The 23,067-nt window shown below is 44.3% G+C and overlaps 1 protein-coding gene across 1 annotated transcript in view; it reads left to right on the forward strand.

Annotated features, from left to right (window-relative positions):
* Positions 1-4,930: 4,930 nt before the first annotated feature.
* Positions 4,931-23,067, forward strand: part of LOC117082658 (protein AF-10) — a 221,636-nt gene continuing 203,499 nt past the window's right edge. Inside the window, exons 1-2 of the mRNA XM_033209556.1 lie at positions 4,931-5,090; positions 9,133-9,212. The gene's annotated coding sequence lies outside the window, so the exon portion shown is untranslated. The remainder of the gene's footprint in view (positions 5,091-9,132; positions 9,213-23,067) is intronic.

Consider the following 23,067-nt stretch of genomic DNA (forward strand, 5'->3'; position numbering starts at 1 on the left):
CTGTATTGATGATACTCTGAAAAGTCAAAATATAACACCTTTCAGTATTACTGCATCATGGAAAAAAAAGTTCAACTCTGAATCGTTATGAGGTTTATGTAACACCTAGAATACCTAAAGGCATCTTTTAGATAGCATTTTTATATTGATAATTACATGGTGTTTTACTCAAAAAATGTAAATACAGCCATTTGATATCAATTTTTATAGCAAAACAAATAGCTCTAAGGCCAAACACAGTTAACCAAACCAAACCTTTTAAATATTAGACCTTGATTCTTAAAAAGATTTTTATTTAGATTACACACAATTTAAATTTCAGAATTATCTACCAAACTTTCAGAAAATTAAGTGTATCTAACAACAATATTAATTATAATTGATTCTAAGTTGGAGCCTGTTTTGTAATAAAATGATGACTTCTACATGAAAAGGTGGCAAACATTTGAGGGCTATTTAGAATAGCCAATTCTAAACTATCTGGTAAATAAAAACTGATATTAATTTCAACTATTGAAAATCTTCAGAGAAACCAATTCACCTGAAAATTTTTGTTAATCATTACTTACAAATTTTAGTTCAATTGTACACACAAAATAAAATCTTGCTTTACTTTGAAGAATAAAACTCAGAGTGTAATTAGCTTTTAAACACCAATTTAGGACATTAAACAAACATTTACCCTGGACCTACTACGTGCAAGACACTTGCTAGGTGTGATGGTGAGTAAAAAATAATCACAGTAAGATTTACAAGTTTCATTAAATAGAATTTTTGAAAAAGCTGTTAATAGAATCTCAATTCAAAACCTAATTGCAAAGAATATTTTTATATGAAATTTCAAATAGTGCTTCATGATATAGGTGCCATGGTGGTTTTGCATCTATAAAGACACAATACTCATTTATGGTGACATAAATAACAAAGCTAGTTTCAGAAACACCTTCAGTATATTAATCCTACTAGCATAAATATATGGCTTATAATAAACTTTTAACGTAAAAGGTAAAAACTCTTGGGTACCAAATGAGCAAAACAAAAAACAGACATTCCTTTATGTAAAAGAAGATATATCTGAAAGTCTGCACAGATCATAAGAGAGTGTCTTTTTGAGTTTTCTAACTAATTTATTTAGAGACAAGATGATAGACTTCAATGAGGTTTAGCAGATGCAGGAATTCTAATTGCTTTTTGTTTAAAAAACTTAGTCGCAGAGCCAATGTAGAATTTTACACACTATGGAAGTCAAGAATCTGAGTTCAGGAAAGTGTATCTAGTCTCAGCATTACAGAAGTATACCTCATATGGATGTAGAAATAGACCTCGGTTTCTACACCCCATTGTAGAAATTTATATACCTTGACAATGGGTACAATAGACTAAATATAATATGCACAAACAGAAGGCAAATACAACTTTAATTTACAAAGGAGATAAATGTGAATAGTACTAACCTCTGAACTGAATATGGTTTTAAATATTTCTTTCATAATACCTACTTATGTAAATATGGAAAAGCAAATACAGAAATTTGGTGCCTACCTTAAAGAATAAAGAAAATTATCGGAAGATATATTACCCATAGAGCAAAAATACATCTTCCCATTATAGTAGGGTTAGAGGTTACATCATAAAATACTTTTACTTGAGTTTTTTGTGGTTTGCCTCAGATGATTAGTTTGGAGAAACAGACGGGCTGGTACTGAGTTAGCTGCTCTTATGTGAAGCAATATTTAGAGACAATAGGGTTTCATTTTATCCTAGAGGTACTACATATACTTTTTTGAAGGATATTTTGAGAATATAACGTAAAATTTTAGGGTAACATTTTATGACTGAAATTGTTCTTTTTCACAAAGTTATTTTATAACTCCTATGGTAATTTATTTTCATATTGCTAAGTATTTTAAAAGGCATACTTGCACTTTAACAACTCTGCCAATGTAATTACAAGTTTTATCCATTTTGAGGTAGGAAAATTAGCATATTCAGCCAATTGTTACATATATGACTATATATATGTGTCTCACAAAGGACAAATACAACTTTTTCATTGCTATATTCCCCAAATCCAAAACAGTCCCTAGTACACAGTAAATGTTCAATAAATATTTACTGAATGAATAATCAATTGCGTATTTGAACTGTTTTACTGTTTTATACTGTCTGCTTTTCTTCCTTTTCACTTAGCATTTTATAGAAATATACAAAATATTATACTTCAGATATATAAGAAAAAGTTTGATATCTGGTACATGACTTAAAATGAAAATGAGTTATTTACACGCATGTTTTTTCGTATACTTTTCATACTCAACATATGTTAAAATCTGTTTTGAATAATTTGAATTATATTTTGTGAACACTTAGGTATCCATCTTTAACAAAATTTGTTTCAGATATTATTTATATACAGGCCTGTTATGAAATAATATATTTTCTCTATCTTTAAAAATTTCTGAAACCTCTTACAAATGATACTTTTTTTGTTTTGTTTAGGAAATAGCAAGTGTTTACTTACATTTGTTTTAACTGTTAATGAATAGGGCAAGGTACCCATCCTTCTTTACATACAAATTCATTCCTTTACAAGAACTAAGCTCCAATGCATTAAAAATAAAACAAATGTATTTTTAAATAATTTAATGCATTAAGGCTTGGCTGCAGAGTTTGGGAGGGGAGGTTTCACACAGATTTTTAACTCAAAATTGCCCTATAGTAAGAGTCTGAACAGGACTTGGATATTGAGCTGGTGTCCTTTGTATAAGGGTGAAGATAAAATATATGGTTAAGATACACAAAATAGTATAGTTTTGTTTGAAGGCCGTTTTAGTTTTATACATTTTTAAGGCAGTTAAAAAATATAATTATTATATATCCAGAAATGTATTAATTGTTGTCACATTCCAAAAAAGAATTCACATTATGTAGTCTTATAGTCACCTTTTCTAAATGCACTATGTGAATTCTCATTGTTTTAGTGTACGTTTTAATTGCCATTACTTTGTATATTTCAGCTTTTAAAACATCTGAATTTGCTATATATGCTCTCATTGTGCTGTATACCTATTATTACTCTTGCACAGATTTCTAGCAATTAATTTGAAATAGAAAAAGTCATGATACCTTTTCTTCCCCCCTTTATCAGAAGAACATTTAGAAGGCTTTTAAAGCCGAAACCATTATATTATCTTTTGGTGACCGACTAGGAGAACTTGGATTCTCTATGCTTTAGCACTGCAAAAGTGCATCTTCCAGATCAGCACGTTTATAATACGAATTCCTGAGAAAGAACCATTTTGTACCTGCAACGTATTAATCAAAAGTCATGAATTCGCCTTTTAACTGGGCTTGTCATTTAAACTATCTATACATAATTCTGATTTCATGCTAAACTTTTCTAATTAGACATTTTTTGCTTAAACATTAATATTGGGCTTATACGGATGCATAAGGAATAGGGCGAGAGTGGAAGATTTTAGTTTAACACTGCTCAGTATCCAGCTAATTAATCTATGCAGATAGGCCTAATCCATTTTCCATTTGTTTGTGAGGTGGGAGCTCTCATCTTTCTGCCACTTTTAAATGACCTCACATTTCCAAGTATAAATTTGGAGAAAAGACCCGAATCAGAGGAATCCTCCATCATAACTGGACGCCACTGTCTGATGGCGTTAATTATCTTTTAGCGACTGACTAGGAGGGCTAGAGTTCCTTATTCCTTTTGGTGTAGTACAACTGCATTTTCCATATCATCATACTATATTGCTAATTCCTGATAAACAACCATTTGTCCTGCACAGCGAGCTGAGGGGCTCCTTGGCGTTCCCTCTCCGAGTGCAGCCCTAACCCGGGCTTTTGACCTTCAGCCTGTGATGCACTTTCGTTTGCCACTGGGGCCCATGTAGTGTGCGTAAATGGGCGGCAGATTTGTAGGACTTCCAGCGGGAGAACTTTGGGAAGAGTCCAGGACGTGAATTTAATGGGTGGAGAGGCTGTGGCAGCCCTGTGAAGTTAGGGCGGCCAACTGCAGGAAGCCATGCTTCATTACACCCTTCATGGGAGCTGGCACACTCGCCCCACCCTCGTTACCCACGGGCCAGTCCTGGAGGAAAAGGCCGGCAGGTAGGTTCCCAGGGCAGGGAGATGATGACCCCGGGGAGTTCCCTCTGGCGATTCTGAGAAAAACCCTTCCCAGCCCTGGTCGTCCGCCTCCCCCGCCACCTCCCAGGCCTCTTCCCGACGTGCACACGCGGCCCGCGCCACCAGCGCTGCAGAGGGCGGCCCTAACGTCCCCGCCCCCGCGCGCGCGCCCCCGCGCCCTCGCGTCGGCTCATTCCGGCCTCCGCGCGCCGCCGGCTCCCCTCGCGCTCCCCCCCCCAGCACACCTCGGCGGCGGCGAACGGCGCGGGGGAGGGGGACGGGGCCCCAGAGGTAGGCCGGGGGCAGCCGGCCGGCCGCGGCGGCGCGCACGCAGGGCTCGCCTCGCCCGGGCCTCCTCCCTCACGCCGGCCGCAGGGCGGGCGCGCACGCCGAGTGACGCTCGGAGGAGGAAGCGCAGCCCCCTTCCCCTCCCTCGCTGCCCCTGGCCCAGCGGGAGCCCCCCCAGTGCGCCTGTGCGGAGGCCTACTTGATTATGTGTGCCCTCTCCGGGCGCCCGCGTTAGCGGCCGGGTGGAGGTGGGGAGGGAAGACGCTGAGGAGGAGGCGGAGGAGGCGGTGGAGGGGAGGTGGGGGGAATCAGCAAGGACATGGCTCCTGACTCCTGTGCGGAACGTGAGTGACTGAGCGGCAAAGCCCGAGTGAGCGAGCGGTGGGCGGCAGGGCCGGGCCGGGCGGGGGACGCCGGGGCGGGCGCTGGGGTCTGTGTGGGGGGGAAGTACTAATCGGCTTGCATGTGTTTTTTAATGGTCCCCCCAACTCCCTCTTAGATGGTCTCTAGCGACCGGCCCGTGTCACTGGAGGACGAGGTCTCCCATAGTATGAAGGAGATGATTGGAGGCTGTTGCGTTTGCTCAGACGAGAGAGGCTGGGCCGAGAACCCGCTGGTTTATTGCGACGGGCACGGCTGCAGCGTCGCGGTGCATCAAGGTAAACACCCAACCGCCCGCCGGGGCGTGCCGGCCTTCGCCCAACGGTCACCGCCGCCCCCACCTGGGCCGCAACTGCCGGCGTCCCCGCCCCGTGCCGCGGCCGCGGGAGGGACGCGGAGGGTCCGCGCCGGGGCGCGGGGGGTGTGGGCCGCGCATGTGGGAGAAAGTGCGTGTGGCCCGGACTGTCATGTGATTCCGCTCTCACTCTCTCAAGTGTCATTCGGCCGCCTCCTGTGCCTGGGGCTGGGGGCTGCTGACTCGGCGGGGCGGGGCAGGGCGGCGGCCGCGCCCTCGAGATCCGGGCGGGGCGGGGGCGGGGGCGGGGGCGGCGCGCGCCCCTCCTGGGGTCGCAGGGGCCATGGGGGTGGGTTTGGGAGAGTGGAGCGCCCTCCTCTCCCCTGGCCTGCCGCCGCCTGTCTGCCGCAGTGTTTGCAGACTTCCTGTGGCGTGGAGACGGGCTCGGGAACTGGGCGCTGGGGCGGGGAGGCCGGGGGTCGCCTTGCTTCTTTAGATGGGTAGGGATGTGGGGCCCGTTGCACCCCGAGCCAGAAGGCTCGGGCCCTACCGCCGCCGCCCGGTAGCTGCCTGCGGAGGAGATGGCAGAGTCCGTTACTGACCATGCGGGAGTGGCTGGGCTGCTGCAGCGCCTGTGGGGTGGCCGCGGCAGGCCACCACCAGCCTAGGTGGCTGAAGAGAAGAGGTGGCGGTGCTAAGTGACTTTTGGGGAGCGTCTTAGTTTATTTCTGGTTGTTAGCAGTTGGTGAGGCTTTTGGATATACAAGAAGGCCGAGGACACTAATAAGATACTTTTCTGGCCTTTGAAGTGGCCGACTTGTCCCCATTTCACGTGGTAAGGAATCCAGGACAAAACAGTCTACGTTCTTTTTTGGTGGTTTCATGTCCCTTCGCATTTCTGAATCTGGCATTAAGTGATGCAGATATTTTCAGTCGTCTGTTGGAAGGGACTACCACCAAAGGGAAGACAGAAAAATTTGAACATGTGCTAAAGTGCATTTTGTAGAGAAACGAATGTCACACTTGGGAAGGGAGACTTAGATACAGTGGTGATGATTCTGAGGTAGTGAACTAACTTACTCTGAGAATGCTGTTGTTCCCAGACTTTTGTTTTTTTACTTTTTATTTTGTTGAGACAGAGTCTTGCTCTGTCACCCAGGCTGTAGTGCAGTGGTGCCATCTCCCCTTAGTGCAACCTCCGCCTCCCTGGTTCAAGCGATTGATTCTCCTGCCTCAGCTTCCCGAGTAGCTGGGATAACAAGCACACTCTAGCACACCCGGCTAATTTCTTATATTTTTTAGTAGAGACGGGGTTTCTCCATGTTGGCCAGGCTGGTCTCAAACTCCAGACCTCAGGTGATCCTCTTGCCTCGGCCTCCCAAAGTGCTGGGATTAACGGCGTGAGCCCCTGCGCCTGGCCCTAGACTTTTAAAGAAGAGCAAAGTTGCATGTCTTGCTTTTTTAGGGAGTGAATACAATGTGTGACAAAACCAGATACTGATTTTAAGGTCATCCCGTGTTCACTGGCATTTTGAAGGCTATTTCTTATGAATTGGATGATAAACTATCAAAATTTGATAGTAATTTCTGTCTTCCAGTAGAGAAAATTTTCATTGAAATCTTGAATTTTCCTTCCTAAGAGTACACCTGAATAAAGTTTTGGGGCACTGACGCTGTGTTTTGGATACCTATGCCGTGTTTTTGATACCTATGCTGTGTTTTTTGACTGATAGAACATTTATAGTCAGACACATTTTACAAATTCCTTTTTTTGGAGACAGGTCTCACTTTGTTACTCAGACTGGCATGCAGGATGCTATTACAGCTCACTGCAGCCTTGACCTCTCAAGCCATCTTCCCACTTCAGCCTCCCCGGTAGCTGGGACCACAGGCCAGGACAGCCATGTCGGGCTAATTTTGCATTTTTGGTAGAGATGGGGTTTCACCACGTCGCCTAGGTTGGTCTCGACTTTTTTTTTTTTTTTGAGACGGAGTTTTGCTCTTGTTGCTCAGGCTGGAGTGCAATGGTGCCATCTCGGCTCACTGCAACCTCTGCCTCCCGGGTTCAAGTGATTCTCCTACCTCAGCCTACCGAATAGTTGGGATTGCAGGCATGGACCACCATGTCCAGCTAATTTTTGTATTTTTTTTGTGGAGATGGGGTTTCTCCATGTTGGTCAGGCTGGTCTTGAACCCCCGACCTCAGGGTGATCTGCCCGCCTTGGCCTTCCAAAGTGCTGGGATTACAGGCACGAGTCACTGTGCCTGGCCTAGTCTCGAACTTTTGAACTCAAGGGATCTGCCTGCCTTGGTCTCATAAAGTGCTGGGATTACAGGCATGAGCTGCCTTGCCTAGTCCTACAAATGTTTAATAGGAAATAGAAGTTTAGCTTTTGGAGAAGTTTAACTAGTGGGAGTTTTAAAAAGTTATACTGAATTTATGTTCTGCCGTGATCATACAGGGGGTAGTACTCTGCTTTGTGAATTTATATTCTCTCTTTCTTTATATTTTTTTGAGGCAGAGACTCCCTCTGTCGCCCAGGCTGGAATGCAATATGGCAGTCTTGGCTCACTGCAGCCTCTACTTCCAAGGTTCAAGTGATTCTCCTGCCTCAGCCTCCTGAGTAGCTGGGACTACAGGCACCACCACTACACCTGGCTAATTTTTTTTTTTTTTTTGAGATGGAGTTTTGCTCTTGTTGTCCAGGCTGGAGTGCAGTGGCGTGATCTTGGCTCAGTGAAACCTTCGCCTCCCGAGTTCAACTGATTCTCCTGCCTCAGCCTCCCAAGTAGCTGGGATTACGGGCGCCTACCACCATGCCCAGCTAATTTTTTAAAAATTTTCAGTAGAGACGGGGTTTCACCATGTTGGCCAGGCTGGTCTCGAACTCCTGACCTCAGGTGATCTGCCTGCCTTGGCCTCCCAAAGTGCCGGGATTACAGGCATGAGCCACTGCGCCCGACCTGAATTTATGTTCTTTAAATGCTTTCCAGTATTTAAGATATTTTCAGATTTTTGCCTAGCAAGCTCATACAAAAATCTGCTTGATTATTAGTGTTTTTAGAATTTTGGAAAATTTTCAGTTTTGAGCTAATTATTAACTTTGAAAACCAATTTTAAAACAAGACTGTGATTAGATTTGTGATGTATACTTAGATCATTTGGAGCATTCACATCATTATGTAGTTAGAAATAAGCATACTTTTTTTTTTTTTTGAGATAGTGTCTCCCTGTGTTGGTCAGGCTGGAGCGCAGTGGTGTGATTATGGCTTACTGCAGCCTTGACTTCACAGGCTCAGGTCAGCCTCCTGAGTAGCTGGGACTATAGGCATATACCACCATGCCCAGCTAATTTTTTTTTTTTTTTTTAATTTGAGATGAGTTTCATTCTTATTGCCCAGGCTAGTGTGCAATGGTGGGTGCCATCTTACCTCACTGCAACCTCTGCCACTCAGGTTCAGGCGATACTCCTGCCTCAGCCTCCTGAGTAGTAGGATTATAAACATGTGCCACCATGCCTGGCTAATTTTGTCTTTTCAGTAGGGACAGGGTTTCTGCACGTTGGTCAGGCTGGTCTTCACCTCCCAACCTCGGGTGATCCGCCTGCTTCAGCCTCTCAAAGTGCTGGGATTACAGGTGTGAGCCACTGTGCCTAGCCTAATTAAAAATTTTTTTTTTTTTTGTGGAGATGGAGTCTTACTGTATTGCCTAGACTGTTCTGGAACTCCTGGGCTCTAGCAGCCCTCCCACCTCGACCTCCCAAAATGCTGGGATTACAGGCATGAACCATTGCACCCAGCCTTGATTTATTTAGATGAGGTAACACAAAAGAGTTGCATTTAAAATTTTTACTTTTTAATTAAGTAAGCTGTATATGTGATAAATAGGATATGAACTGTTTTACTTTGTAAAGAGGTAGTTTACTTGAATAGTGACAGGTAGATTAATAGGGCTTTGAAAGGGTATTTGATTTTTCCATAGTTCTTCGGATCTTAACATTTTAATATATTTCATTTTTCAACAGCTTGCTATGGCATTGTTCAAGTACCCACTGGACCATGGTTTTGCAGGAAATGTGAATCTCAGGAGAGAGCAGCCAGAGTGGTAAGGACTATTTATCAAAAACATTAAACTTTAGTGAGTAGCTTTGGAAATTAGGAATTGCACTCCTGTTGTAGTTTGCAGGGTTGTCAGTCATTTCTTCAAATATCATAATGTAAGAGATAATTTAGGCCAAATATTGACTTGGAGTATTAAACAGATTTTGTAAAACTGAAAAACAAATGGAATCAAGTGAGTATATTTTGGATATTTTGAAAACATAAAAATACGTAGTCATATCTGGACTTTGTTAACTAGTTACAGAATCAAGAAAGCTTGAAGTTTGAAGGTTACACTGGCTAATCATAGTTAAAATATAATGGAAATAGAAACATAAGGAAGTTACATTGATAATTCTGTTAGGTTTTGTTTAATGGGAATAAAACAATAACTTTAGTGACTATCATATTCTTTTTACTATATCTTTGGGTGTATAGTTTAACTTCGAACACTCACTGATTTCAGGCATTCATTCCCTTTGGCAAACCAACATCATCTTTTTTGTTGTTGTTGTTTACTTGGGTGGCTACCTTATTTTAGAACTTTTGTTGGCGGGTGCAGTGGTTCACACCTGTAATCCCAGCACTTTGGGAGGCCAAGGTGGGAGGATCATGAGGTCAAAAGATGGAGACCACTCTGGCCAACATGGTGAAGCCCCGTCTCTACTACAAATACAAAAATTAGCTGGGTGTGGCATGCACCTGTAGTCCCAGCTACTCAGGAGACTGAGGCAGGAGAATTGCTTGAACCCGCGAGGCAGAGGTTGCAGTGAGCTGAGATGGCGCCATTGCACTCCAGCTTGGGCAATAAGAGCAAAACTCCTTCTCAAAAAAAAAAAAAAAGTTAGAAAAATTAGCTGGGCGTGGTGGCATGCGCCTATAATCCCAGCTGTTTGGGAGGCTGAGGCAGGAAAATAGCTTGAACCTGGGAGGCGAGGTTGCAGTGAGCTGAGATCACGCCATTGCACTCCAACCTGGGTGACAGAGCAAGACTCTCAGGAAAGAAAAAAAGAAAAAAAGGAGGTAGGCCGGGTGCAGTGACTCACACCTGTAATCCCAACACTTTGGGAAGCCGAGGCAGGAGGATTGCTTGAGTCCAGGAGTTTGAAACCAGCATGGTCAACTTAGTCTCTACAAAAGAAAAATTTTTTTAATTAGTTGGGGCTGAGCACAGTGGCTCATGCCTGTAATTCCAGCACTTTGAGAGGTTGAGGTGGGCGGATCACTTGAGATCAGGAGTTCGAGACCAGCCTGTCAGCCTGGCCGACATGGTAAAACCCCATCTCTACTAAAAATACAAAAAATTAACTGGATATGGCAGTGCGCATCTGTAGTCTAGCTACTCTGGGGACTGATACAGGAGAATCGCTTGAATGAGGGAGGTGGAAGTTGCAGTGAGCCAAGATTGTGCCACTGCACTCCAGCCTGGGTGACAGGGTGACACTGTTTCAAAAAAAAAAAAAAAATTAGTTGGGCGTGGTGGCTTCCACCTGTAGTCCCAGCTACTCTGGAAGCTGAGACAGGAGGATTGCTTGAGCCTGGGAGGTTGAGGCTGCAGTGAACCATGACTCCAGCCTGGGTGACAGAGTGAGAGACTATCTCACAAAAAACAAAATGAGGGAGGTATGTTTATCCTTTGTGGCCACAAGCATTTTTCCCATTTGGATTTCTGGAAATATCAGAAATAGATTTTATTTTCATTAGTTATGCAAACATACTACCATTTAAAATGTGATAGTTCCTTTTTTTAAATCTTACTATGTTTATCGATTTATTATTTATTCCACGACGTCTTGTTATAGCAAGTTCCTTTCTTTTGATGTTGATTATGGAATTAGACTGAAGGTAGAAAACAAACATTACAGCTTCTTTAGGCATATAGCAAAAGCAGAAGCTTTTGTGTTTGCCTGGGCAATTTTTGACCAGTAGAAATAATGAGCTGGGTGCCGTGACTCATGCCTGTAATCCTTGCACTGTGGGAGGACAAAGTGGTTGAATCACCTGGGGTCAGGAGTTTGAGACCAGCCTGGGCAACATGGTGAGACCCCACCTCTACTAAAAATGCAAAAATTAGCTGGGTGTGGTGGTGTGCACCTGTAATGCCAGCCACTTGGGAGACTGAGGCAGGATAATTGCTTGGACTTGGGAGGCAGAGGTTGCAGTGAGCTGAGGTTGCGCCACTGCACTCCAGCCTGGCGACAAAGCGAGACTCGTCTCGAAAAAGAAATAATGCTTGAGTAGCCTATAAAAGTATGTTGAGTCTCAGAGCTATTTTTATTTTATTATTTTGAGGCAGTCTCGCTGTGTTCTCCAGGCTGGAGTGGAGTGGCGCAATCATGGCTCACCGCAGCCTTGAAGTCCTGAGCTCAAGTGGTCCTCCTGCCTCAGCTTCCTGAGTAGACCTGCAGCGCTACACCCAGCTGATTTTGTTTTTTGAGACAGTCTTGCTCTGTCGCCCTGGCTGGAGTGAAGTAGCGCCATCTCTGCTCACTGCAACCTCTGCCTCCTGGACTCAAATGATTCTCCTCCTTCAGTCTCACATGTAGCTGGGACTACAGACATGCGCCACCACACTCAGCTAATTTTTGTACTTTTAGTAGAGATGGGGTTTCATCATGTTGGCCAGACTGGTTTCGAACTCCAGACCTCAGGTGATCTGCCTGCTTTGGCTTCCCAGAGTGCTGGGATTATGGGCATGAGCTACCACGCCTGGCCTGAATTTTATTAGAAATGAGGTCTTGCTGGTCTCGAATTCCTGAGCTCAAGCAGTCCTCCTACCTCAGCCTCCCAAAGTGGTGGGATTACAGGTGTGAGCATCCGTGCCTGGCCAGAGCAATGTTTTTATAGTTCTGATGATATGTTTTGGTTCTGTGTGAGAATGCACTTTAGTAGAATTACAGCTGTTACTCTAATGGGATTTAGCAAATGGAGGATGAAATCAATCATAGAAAGTTGGGGACTTGGTGAAATCTTTATAGAGCTACTCTGACTTTTTTTTCTTTGTGTCATGTTACGGTTTGTGGTGACTAGGTCACTACACAGTGGAACCTATGGTTTATTAGTAAACACTGACAAGGAGATATGTGGCTGTTCCGGGGGGGTGTCACAGTAGATTGAAGGCTGGAAGAGATAAGAAAATAAGGTAGGTATTAAGAGAGAGAAGATAATGAATAGAGAATGTCAGAAAGCCAGCATCATTTGCCTCAAATGCCACTTGTTACCTGCTTCTCTTTTATTCTCTCTAAGGACATGGTCAGAGTGTCAATGTGAATAAAGTAGTTATCTTAAAAGGTATATTAGGGCCAGGTGCAGTGGCTCAAGCCTGTCCCAGCACTTTGGGTGGCTGAGGTAGGCAGATCACATGAGGTCAGGAGTTTGACACCAGCCTGGCTAACATGGTAAAACCCCATTTCTACTAAAACTATAAAAAATTAGCTGGGCATTGTGGCATACACCTGTAATCCCAGCTACTTGGGAGACTGAGGCAGGAGATTCGCCCAAACCCGGGAGGCAGAGGTTGCAGTGAGCTGAGATCGTGCCATTGCACTCCCGCTTGGGTATAAGAGTGAAACTGTCTCCAAAAAAAAAAAAAAAAGTATATTAGATGCTGCTGGGTGCCAGGACTTGTGCCTGTAATCCTAGTGCTTTGAGAGGCCAAGGTGAGAGATCACGCCTAAGTTGGAGATCAGCCTGGGCAACATAGTGACACCTTATCTCTACAAAAAGAAAAAAATAATTAGCCATATGTGGTGGTGTACTTGTAGTCCTAGCTATGTGGGAAGCTGAGGCAGGAGGATCCATTGAGCCCATGAGTTTGAGGTTGCAATGAGCTATAATCACACTACTGCACACTAGTCCAGGTGACAAAGTGAAACCCTGTCTCTTTAAGAAAAAGAAGTTTTTGTGGGAGGGCATTTTATTTTAACATCATTTGGTGGGATGTGGGTGACATTAAGGATTTTTTTTTTTTTTTTTTTGAGACGGAATTTCACTCTGTTGCCCAGGCTGGAGTGCAATGGCGTGATCTCGGCTCACTGCAACATCTGCCTCCTGGGTTCAAGCAGTTCTCCTGCCTCAGCCTCCAGAGTAGCTGGGGTTACAGACACAGACGCCTGCTACCATGCCTGGCTAGTTTTTTTTGTTGTTGTTGTTACGGAGTTTCGCTTTTGTTGCCTAGTCTAGAGTGCAATGGCGCGATCTCGGGTCACCACAACCTCTGTAATATACATTATATATATATGCATATATACATACATATATATCTATATTGTGTATATACATATATATGGTATATATAGATATATATATATATAGTTTTTTGGAGATGGAGTTTAGCTCTTGTTGCCCAGGCTGGAGTACAATGGCGTGATCTTGGCTCACCGCAACCTCCGCCTCCCGAGTTCAAGCAGTTCTCTTGCCTCAGCCTCCAGAGTAGCTGGGATTACAGACAATTGCCACCATGCCCGGCTAAATTTTGTATTTTTACTCCACAACCTCTGCCTCTCGGATTCAAGTGATTCGCCTGGCTCAGTCTCCCCAGTAGCTGGGGTTACAGACACGTGCCACTATGCCTGGCTAATTTTTGTGTTTTTAGTAGAGACAGGGCTTCTCCATTTTGGCCAGGCTAGTCTTGAACTCCTGACCTTAGGTGATCCACTCGCCTCAGCCTCCCAAAGTGCTGGGATTACAGGCATGAGCCACGTTGCCTGGCCATGGATTTTTAAAGAAAGGCAAAAGCATAACCTTTTCTACATTCCTGTAGTGTGTGATTATATATATGTAATATACATGTGTTATATATACACATATATTTTGGAGACGGAGTTTAGCTCTTGTTGCCCAGGCTGGAGTGCAGTGGCATGATCTTGGCTCACCGCAACCTCTGCCTCCTGGGTTCAAGTGATTCTCCTGCCTTAGCCTCCCGAGTAGCTGGGATTACAGGCATGTGCCACCACGGCCAGCTAAGTTTTGTATTTTTAGTAGAGATGGGGTTTCTCCATGTTGGTCAGGCTGGTCTCAAGCTCCTGACCTCGGGTGATCTGCCCGCTTCGGCCTCCCAAAGTGCTGGGATTACCATTGTGAGCCACTGTGCCTGGCCTGTAGTGTATAATTATAAAAGGCAGGTCCTTTGTAAGAAACAGATAAGCAAAGAAAGGGCGTTGTCTTATAAGGACACAGGAACCAAGAACCCTAACATGGAAATGTGTTTGACCCAGAAAGGGACTTGAATTAGTCTTAGGAATCTTTTTTCTACTTTTGTCTGCATACCTGCTTCCATTCTTTTCTTTCTGCAGATTTGCTGTGCTACTTCTTCCAACAATGAGTAGCTAACTTTTTTTTTTTTTTTGAGACGGAGTCTCGCTCTGTGGCCCAGGCTGGAGCGCAGTGGGTTTACACCATTCTCCTGCCTCAGCCTCCGGAGTAGCTGGGACTACAGGCGGCCGCCACCTCGCCCGGCTAGTTTTTTTTTTTGTATTTTTTTTTAGTAGAGACGGGGTTTCACCGTGTTAGCCAGGATGGTATCGATCTCCTGACCTCGTGATCCGCCCGTCTCAGCCTCCCAAAGTGCTGGGATTACAGGCTTGAGCCACCGCGCCCGGCCTGAGTAGCTAACTTTTTAAGTTGTTTACGATGTGCCACGTACTGTGCTAAATGTTTTTTGCCAGTTATTTCATTTAAGCATCCTATCATATCTATGAGGTAGATGTTATTCTGGTTTTATGGGTAAGGATACTATAGTTTTAAGAGAAATAGATATTTTATGAGAGTCTGGGATGTGATTAAGCTTTTAACCACTATGTTACCTCTTAACCACCATGTTGCCTCCTCTGGTGAAAGATGACGATAGCTCAGCTCCTGATATTTTACATCTCCTGTCTAAAAAGCGAGTAAATTCAGTCCCAATCTCATGTTCCTTTGAGAAACAATAAAACAAAAACCCAACTTTGGTTTGGCTTGGATGAGGTACCTAACTCTGGACCATTTTGCTATGGTGAGACGATAGGGTCAAGTTACTTAGAGGAAGAACTCTGTGGACTGGAGATAGTTCACGTCTCAGGGAAGGGGCATTTTGACCTGGCAGTACCCTGACAGATACTGAGCAGTAAAGATTCAGAAAAGTAAAGGAGCATTTTCAGAAAAGTAAATTGGTACTGTATAGAATGAACTTGAAAGGGAAGGTTAGAGATGGACTTAGGATGCTACTACTATAAAGATGTAGGAATGGAAAGGGAGTAGAAAAGAAGGGAGCATTTTGAAGGATGAAATTACAGAAATGGATATTAGGTAAAGGGAAGGGAATAATCAAAGATGATTCTTAGATATCAAGGTGCTCACTCATTTAATGGTGATACCATTAAAAAATATTAGAGCAGCTGTAGTAGAGGAAGGAGAGCAAGTGAAGAGTAAAGAGAGACCTGTTTTGGGCATGTTGGTTTTGATGCTACTAAGATTTTTGTATTGGAGCCCAGGCGCGGTGGCTCATGCCTGTAATCCCAGCACTTTGGGAGGCCGAGGCAGGCGGATCACCTGAGGTCGGGAGTTTGAGACCAGCCTGACCAACATGGAGAAAACCCGTCTCTACTAAAAATACAAAATTAGCCGGGTGCGGTGGCGCATGCCTGTAATCCCAGCTACTTGGGAGGCTGAGGCAGGAGAATCGCTTGAACCTGGGAGGCGGAGGTTGTGGTGAGCCGAGGTCGCGCCATTGCACTCCAGCCTGAATAACAAGAGCGAAACTCCATCTCAAAAAAAAAAAAAAAAGATTTTTGTATTGGAAATTTAGGATACAGTTACAGAGTGAAGTCAGAGTTGAAGCTGCATAGAGGGAAAACTGGGAACCACATGCCTTTTTTTTTCCTAGAGAGGAGAAATGTTTACATTTGGGAGAGTAAGAGAACTGATTACCAAGGATTGATAGTGAACTGTCAGGAAAACAAACTAAAAAGTACAGTCGCCACAGAGACAGCCACAGAGACAACTAGGTGTTCAGGAAAGAAAAGTTAATAGTAACGGTGCTGCCAGGAACGCTGAAGGGCTAAGAAAAGTTTTTGAAACAGCCAATACAGCTTCTTCGTTTGGGTAGAACCCTGGTTATAGGGCATGGAAGACAGTAGAGGATTTGATTGTTGTGTGGAAAGTATAAGGAAAGAGAAAAATGAAAGGAGATGAGGTTGAGGGAAGTTTGGTTTTTAAAGGAAGTTCTTTGTAGACATTCATTATTTAGAAAAAGCACCCTGTCTCCCAAAATAGAAAATTAAACACATTTTCTCATGACTTTTTTTGTAGTTATGTATTTAGAGACAGGGTCTCGGTCTTTGCCCACACTGGAATCAGTGGTGCGAGTTTGGTTCACTGCAGCGTCGAACTCTGGGACTCAGGGAATCTTCTCACTTCAGTCTTCTGAGTAGATAGGACTGTAGGCACTTAACACTATGTCCCGCTAATTTAAAAATTTTTAGTAAAGACAAGGTCTTATTATGTTGCCCAGGCTGGTCTCGAACACCTGATTTCAAGAGATCCTTCCGTGTTGTCCTCCTAAAGTGTTAGGATTTCAGGCGTGAGCCAACATGCCCGGCTTATTTTTTATTTAGCGAGCATTTGTTCTGAATTACTGCAGGCTGAAGTGACTTATTAGAAATGTTATCTACTGATATAATTTTGATGAGATACAGAGGACTTTTAAAAAATTAATTTTTTTTGAGACAGTCTGGCTCCCTCTCCCAGGTTGGAGTGCAGTGGTGTGATCTCGGCTCACTGCAACCTCTGCTTCCTGGGTTCCAGTGATTCTTGTGCTTCAGCCTCCTGAATAGCTGGGATTACAGGCATGTGCCGCGATGCTTGGCTAGTTTTTGTGTTTTTAGTAGAAACTGGGTTTTACAGTGTTGCTCAGGCTGGTCTTGAACTCCTGGGCTCTAGTAGTCCCTCCTGCCTTGGCCTCCCAAAGTGCTAAGATTACAGGTGTAAATGACTGTTCCTGGGCAGAGAGGACATTTTAGATTTTAAATATTCTACTTTGCTTTTTTTTTTTTTGAGATGGAATCTTACTCTGTGGCCCAGGCTGGAGTGCAGTGGTGTGATCTCTGCTCACTCCACCTCCACCTCCCAGGTTCAAGCGATTCTCCTGCCTCAGCCTCCCGAGTAGCTGAGACTACAGGCACACCCCACCACTCCTGGCTAATTTTTTTTTTTTTTAGACAGAGTCTCTGTCTCCCAGGCTGGAGTGCAGTGGCACAATCTCAGCTCACTGCCAACCTCTGTCTCCTGGGTCCAAGCGATTCTCCTGCCTCAGCCTCCTGAGTAGCTGGGATTATGGGTGCCCGGTGAATTTTTTGTTTGTTTGTTTGTTTTGGGATGGAGTTTCGCTCTTGTTGCCCAGGCTGGAGTATAATGGCGCAATCTCGGCTCACCACAACCTCCGCCTCCCAGGTTCAAGCTGTTCTCCTGCCTCAACCTCCGGAGTAGCTGGGATTACAGGCACGCACCACTGGCTGATTTTGTATAGTAGATACGGGGTTTCTCCATGTTGGTCAGACTGGTCTCGAACTCCCGACCTCAGGTGATCCGCCTGCCTCGGCCTCCCAAAGTCCTGGGATTATAGGCGTGAACCCCCATGCCTGGCCCTACTCCTAGCTAATTTTTGTATTTTTAGTAGCGATGGGGTTTCACCATATTGGCCAGGCTGGTCTTGAACACCTGACCTCAGGTGATGCGCCTGCCTGGGCCTCTCAAAGTGCTGGGATTACAGGCATGAGCCACCGCGCCCAGTCCTACTCCTGGCTAATTTTTGTATTTTTAGTAGAAATGGGGTTTTTACCATGTTGGCCAGGCTGATCTCAGGTAATCCTCCTGCCTTGGCCTCCCAAAGTGCTGGGATTACAGGCATGAGCTATCCCGCCTGACCCCTTCATTCTTTTATTGTTTTAATTCTCTGCTGATTTGGAGGTGATACGCTCTGTTTCTTTTCTTTTAGTGATTGCACTTAAAAGTTCTAACATGCATTCTTAATGTTTTTCAGAGTCTTAATATCCGTTCTCCTTTTCAACAAAGCAAAGGTCCTTGGGATGCCTTGATTCCCTTTGTTGTTTTTCCCTCGCACAATCTGTTACTGTTGTATTGTTGTCTTTATTATTCTGTTTTGTTTTTTTTTTAATATAAGATAGGGTCTCACTATGTTGCCCAGGCTGGTCTGGAACTCCTGGGCTGATGTGATCCTCTCACTTTAGCCTTCTAATTAGCTGGAATTACTCCATGTTTTTTTTTTTTTTTTTTTTTGAGGCGGAGTCTCACTCTGTCGCCCGGGCTGGAGTGCAGTGACCGGATCTCAGCTCACTGCAAGCTCCGCCTTCCAGGTTCACGCCATTCTCCTGCCTCAGCCTCCTGAGTAGCTGGGACTACAGGCGCCCGCCACCTCGCCCGGCTAGTTTTTTGTATTTTTTAGTAGAGACGGGGTTTCACCTTGTTAGCCAGGATGGTCTCGATCTCCTGGCCTCGTGATCCGCCCGTCTCGGCCTCCCAAAGTGCTGGGATTACAGGCTTGAGCCACCGCGCCTGGCCTTTTTTTTTTTTTTTTTTTTTTTTTTGGTGTTGGAGTCTCACTGTTGCCCAGGCTGGAGTGCAGTGGTGTGATCTTGGCTCACTGCAACCTCCGCCTTTCATGTTCAAGTGATTCTCACGGGTTCAAGTGGTTCTCATGCCTCAGCGTCTCGGAATAGCTGGGACTACAGGCATATGCCACCATGTCCAGCTAATTTTTGTATTTTTAGTAGGGACGGGTTTTCACCATGTTGGCCAGTCTGTTCTTGAACTCCTGACCTCAGGTGATTCTCCCTCTTCAGCCTCCCAAAGTGCTGGTATTATAGGCTTGAGCCACTGTGTGTCTTACTTTGAATCTTAATGTGTTTACAAAAAAAAAAGTTATTTATAGTTAGGCTTAATATTACTGATGTTTTTGTTCAACCTAGCCTTTTATTTTCCTTGTTTATGGGTTCATTTTTTTTCTTTTGAAGGTTTTGGTATTTTTTCTCAGGGTCTGAGGCTAGTAAGTAATAATAAAGCTGTATTAGTCTTTTTGTGTCTACGAATTTCATTATTTTGCTCTCTTGGGAGCTAGTTTGAATCCTTTGATAATAGCTATTTTTCTGTAACTAAAGATTTTATTCTAGTTTGTCTTCTGGTGTCTGTTGGTTGATAAACAGTCTTTTGAGTTTATTTATCCTGTTTGAGACTTGGTCTGCGTTTTCATTCTAAGGACTCAGTGTTCTTCCATTTTTTGTATTCTACTCTATCTCTTCAAATACTGTAATCTTCTCATTAAGTTTTTTCCTAGAACTGTTAGGTATATGTTTGAGATTTTCATTCTGTTTTTTTGTGTCTTTTAATTTGTTTTTTGTATTTTCTATCTTATCTTTTTTTTTTTTTTTTTTTAAGATGGAATCTCACTTTGTTGCCCAGGCTAGAGTGCTGTGGTGCGATCTCGGCTCACTGCAAGCTCGGCCTCCCAGGTTCACGCCATTCTCCTGCCTCAGCCGCCCAAGTAGCTGGGACTACAGGCGCCCGCCACTACGCCTGGCTAATTTTTTCTATTTTTAGTAGAGACGGGGTTTCTCTGTGTTAGCCAGGATGGTTTTGATCTCCTGACTTCGTGATCCCCCTACCTCGGCCTCCCAAAGTGCTGGGATTACAGGCGTGAGCCACCGTGCCCGGCCTTTCTATCTTATCTTTGCATTATGGGTAATATCTTTAACTCTGTCTTCAGATTTATGCTTATTTTTAATTCAATGAATTCATTTGTTTCTGAGTAAATTATTTCTAGAATTTTTGTGTGACTTTATTTTTCAATTTTTTTCAATTTTTCTCTTTTTTCAGGGTATCTTTATTGTTTGAAGAATTGTATTCTTTTTTTTATTTGAACATTTAAAACATACTTATTGTAAAGATTCTCAGATTTTGGAATTCTTTCATTTGTTAACTCTAGTGATAGATGTCTTCATATATTGTGCAATTTTTGACTGCAAGCTAATCTTCAGGTGGAGTTGTCTTTCTTGGGATTGCTGTTCCTCTACCATGAGTTGTGAAGATGTCACTGTGGGGTTTTTGCCTTTGCTCTCTGTCTTTTAAGAATTGTGTTTGGGGCCAGGCGCGGTGGCTCAAGCCTGTAATCCCAGCACTTTGGGAGGCCGAGACGGGTGGATCACGAGGTCAGGAGATCGAGACCATCCTGGCTAACACTGTGAAACCCCGTCTCTACTAAAAAATACAAAAAAACTAGCCGGGCGAGGTGGCGGGCGCCTGTAGTCCCAGCTACTCGGGAGGCTGAGGCAGGAGAATGGCGTAAACCTGGGAGGCGGAGCTTGCAGTGAGCTGAGATCTGGCCACTGCACTCTAGCCCGGGCGACAGAGCGAGACTCCGTCTCAAAAAAAAAAAAAAAAGAATTGTGTTTGGCTGGCCGGGCACGGTGGCTCAAGCCTGTAATCCCAGCACTTTGGGAGGCCGAGACGGGCGGATCACGAGGTCAGGAGATCGAGACCATCCTGGCTAACAAGGTGAAACCCCGTCTCTACTAAAAAAATACAAAAAACTAGCCAGGCGAAGTGGCGGGCGCCTATAGTCCCAGCTACTCGGGAGGCTGAGGCAGGAGAATGGCGTAAACCTGGGAGGGGGAGCTTGCAGTGAGCTGAGATCCGGCCACTGCACTCCAGCCTGGGCAGCAGAGTGAGACTCCGTCTCAAAAAAAAAAAAAAAAAGAATTGTGTGTGGCTGACCAGATTATAATGGTTTCTAAAGTCAGGAGGTTATTTTTTTTTTTTGAGACAGAGTCTTGCTCTGTCACCCAGGCTGGAGTACAGTAGCGCAATCTCGGCTCACTGCAACCTGCACCTCCTGGATTCAAGCAATTCTCCTGCTTCAGCCTCCCCAGTAGCTGGGATTACAGGTGCATGCCACCACGCCTGGCAAATTTTTTGTATTTTTAGTAGAGACGGGGTTTCACTGTGTTTTGATGTCCTGACCTCGTGATCTGCCCGCCTTGGCCTCCCAAAGTGCTGAGATTACAGGCGTGAGTCACTGTGCCCGGCCAGTTATTTTTTTACTTAAAAGCAAAAGGCATTTTGAAGCTTTCATGACAGCTGTCTTAAGTCATTAGGGAGTATGCTTTTTTCTGTCTTCTTACTGTATCATCCTTAGTGCATAGTTTTCATATTCAGGGTTATCCCATGGTCAAAGCACAGCAGCTGGAACTGCAGTCATTGTGACTACAAAATAAGTTCCAGGCAGAACGAAAGGGAGAAAGGGGAGAGAGTAAGGTTCAAGTGTGCTTCTCTAACTGAGTTGTACTTTTTTTTTTTTTTTTTTTTGAGAGAGAGCCTTGCTCTATTACCCAGGCTGGAGTACAGTGGCTGCAATCCTCTGCCTCCCGAGTTCTCCTGCCTTAGCTTCCTGAGTCACTGGGATTACAGGCATGTGCTGCCACGCCTGGCTAATTTTTGTATTTTTAGTAGAGATGGGGTTTCGCCATGTTGGCCAGCCTGGTCTCGAACTCATGTCCTCAGGTGATCTGCCCCACCTTGGCCTCCCAAAATGCTGGTATTACAGGCATGAGCCACCGCGCCTGGCCCTGAGTTGTACTCTTAAATTAATTCTTGAGGCTCCGCTCAACAATTTATGCTTAATTTTACTGGCTCTTATGGAGCCTGCAAAATGCGGTCATAAAGTTGGGCCCATTGATAAACTGGTTAAAGGGAGAGTTTTGTTAGTAGGGAAGAAGGAGAAAATGGACTGGGATTGGTAGCTGCAGAATCTGTTACAGTTTGCCTAATGGGGTTTGTTGCTCCAGGCCAGTCTCTTAAGTTTTTTTCTTGACTTGAATTTCTACATCCTTTAGATAATGGATTTTGGGCCCCATACCTTCTCTCAGCATCCCCTTGGATTTCTAGAATGACTTGTCTACTCATGTCTGGAGCAAGCATCTAATTTCTGTGCAGCTTCTCTAGTCTTAGTAGTCCAGGGCATGTTTTTCTAGAGTTTCTTCCTGTTATGACATGGGTCCTTATCAGCTCTTGTCCTTGTGTAGGGAACCCAGTTAGAGCTTTTCGCCGTATCTTTAGTCTGTGTTGCTGTCATAGTCAGTCCTACCCTCTAAAGTATTGTTTTTGATAGCTTCGTTAACTGCCTCAGCTTCAATTAATACTACTTCCTTTAGCTGTTTGTTTTTGAGACAGGGTCTTGCCCTTACCCAGGCTAGAGTGCAGTGATGTGATCTCACCTCACTGCAACCTCCGCCTCCTGGATTCAAGTGATTCTTCTGCCTTAGCCTCCTGAGGCACTACAGATGGGCGCCACCAAGCCCAGCTAATTTTTGTATTTTTAGTAGAGATGAGGTTTTGCGTGTTGTCCAGGCTGGTCTCGAACTTCTGACCTCAAGTGATTTGCCTGACTCAGCCTCCCAAAGTTCTGGGATTACAGATGTGAGCTATCATGCCCGGCCTCATTTAGCTTTAAAATTCTTTTTTATTTCTGACACCTGGAGATTTACCTTTATTCACATAATTAAAAATTATGTGAAAACAATTAAAAATTATTTTTAGATTTATTTTTGATTTGTTTATTTTTTTGAGAGGGAGTCTTACTCTGTCACTCAGGCTGGAGTGCAGTGATGTGATCTTAGCTCACTGCAACCTCTGCCTCCTGGGTTCAGGGGTTCAAGTGATTCTCCTGCCTTAGCCTCCTAAGTAGCTGGGATTGCAGGCGCGCACCACCACACCCGGCTGATTTTTGTATTTTTAGTGGAGACGGGGTTTTACCACATTTGTCAGGCTGGTCTCGAACTTCTGACCTCATGATCTGCCTGCCTCAGCCTCCC

Source organism: Trachypithecus francoisi, unplaced genomic scaffold, assembly GCF_009764315.1.
Source record: "Trachypithecus francoisi isolate TF-2019V2 unplaced genomic scaffold, Tfra_2.0 Lachesis_group9, whole genome shotgun sequence".
NCBI classification, from domain to species: Eukaryota; Metazoa; Chordata; class Mammalia; order Primates; family Cercopithecidae; genus Trachypithecus; species Trachypithecus francoisi.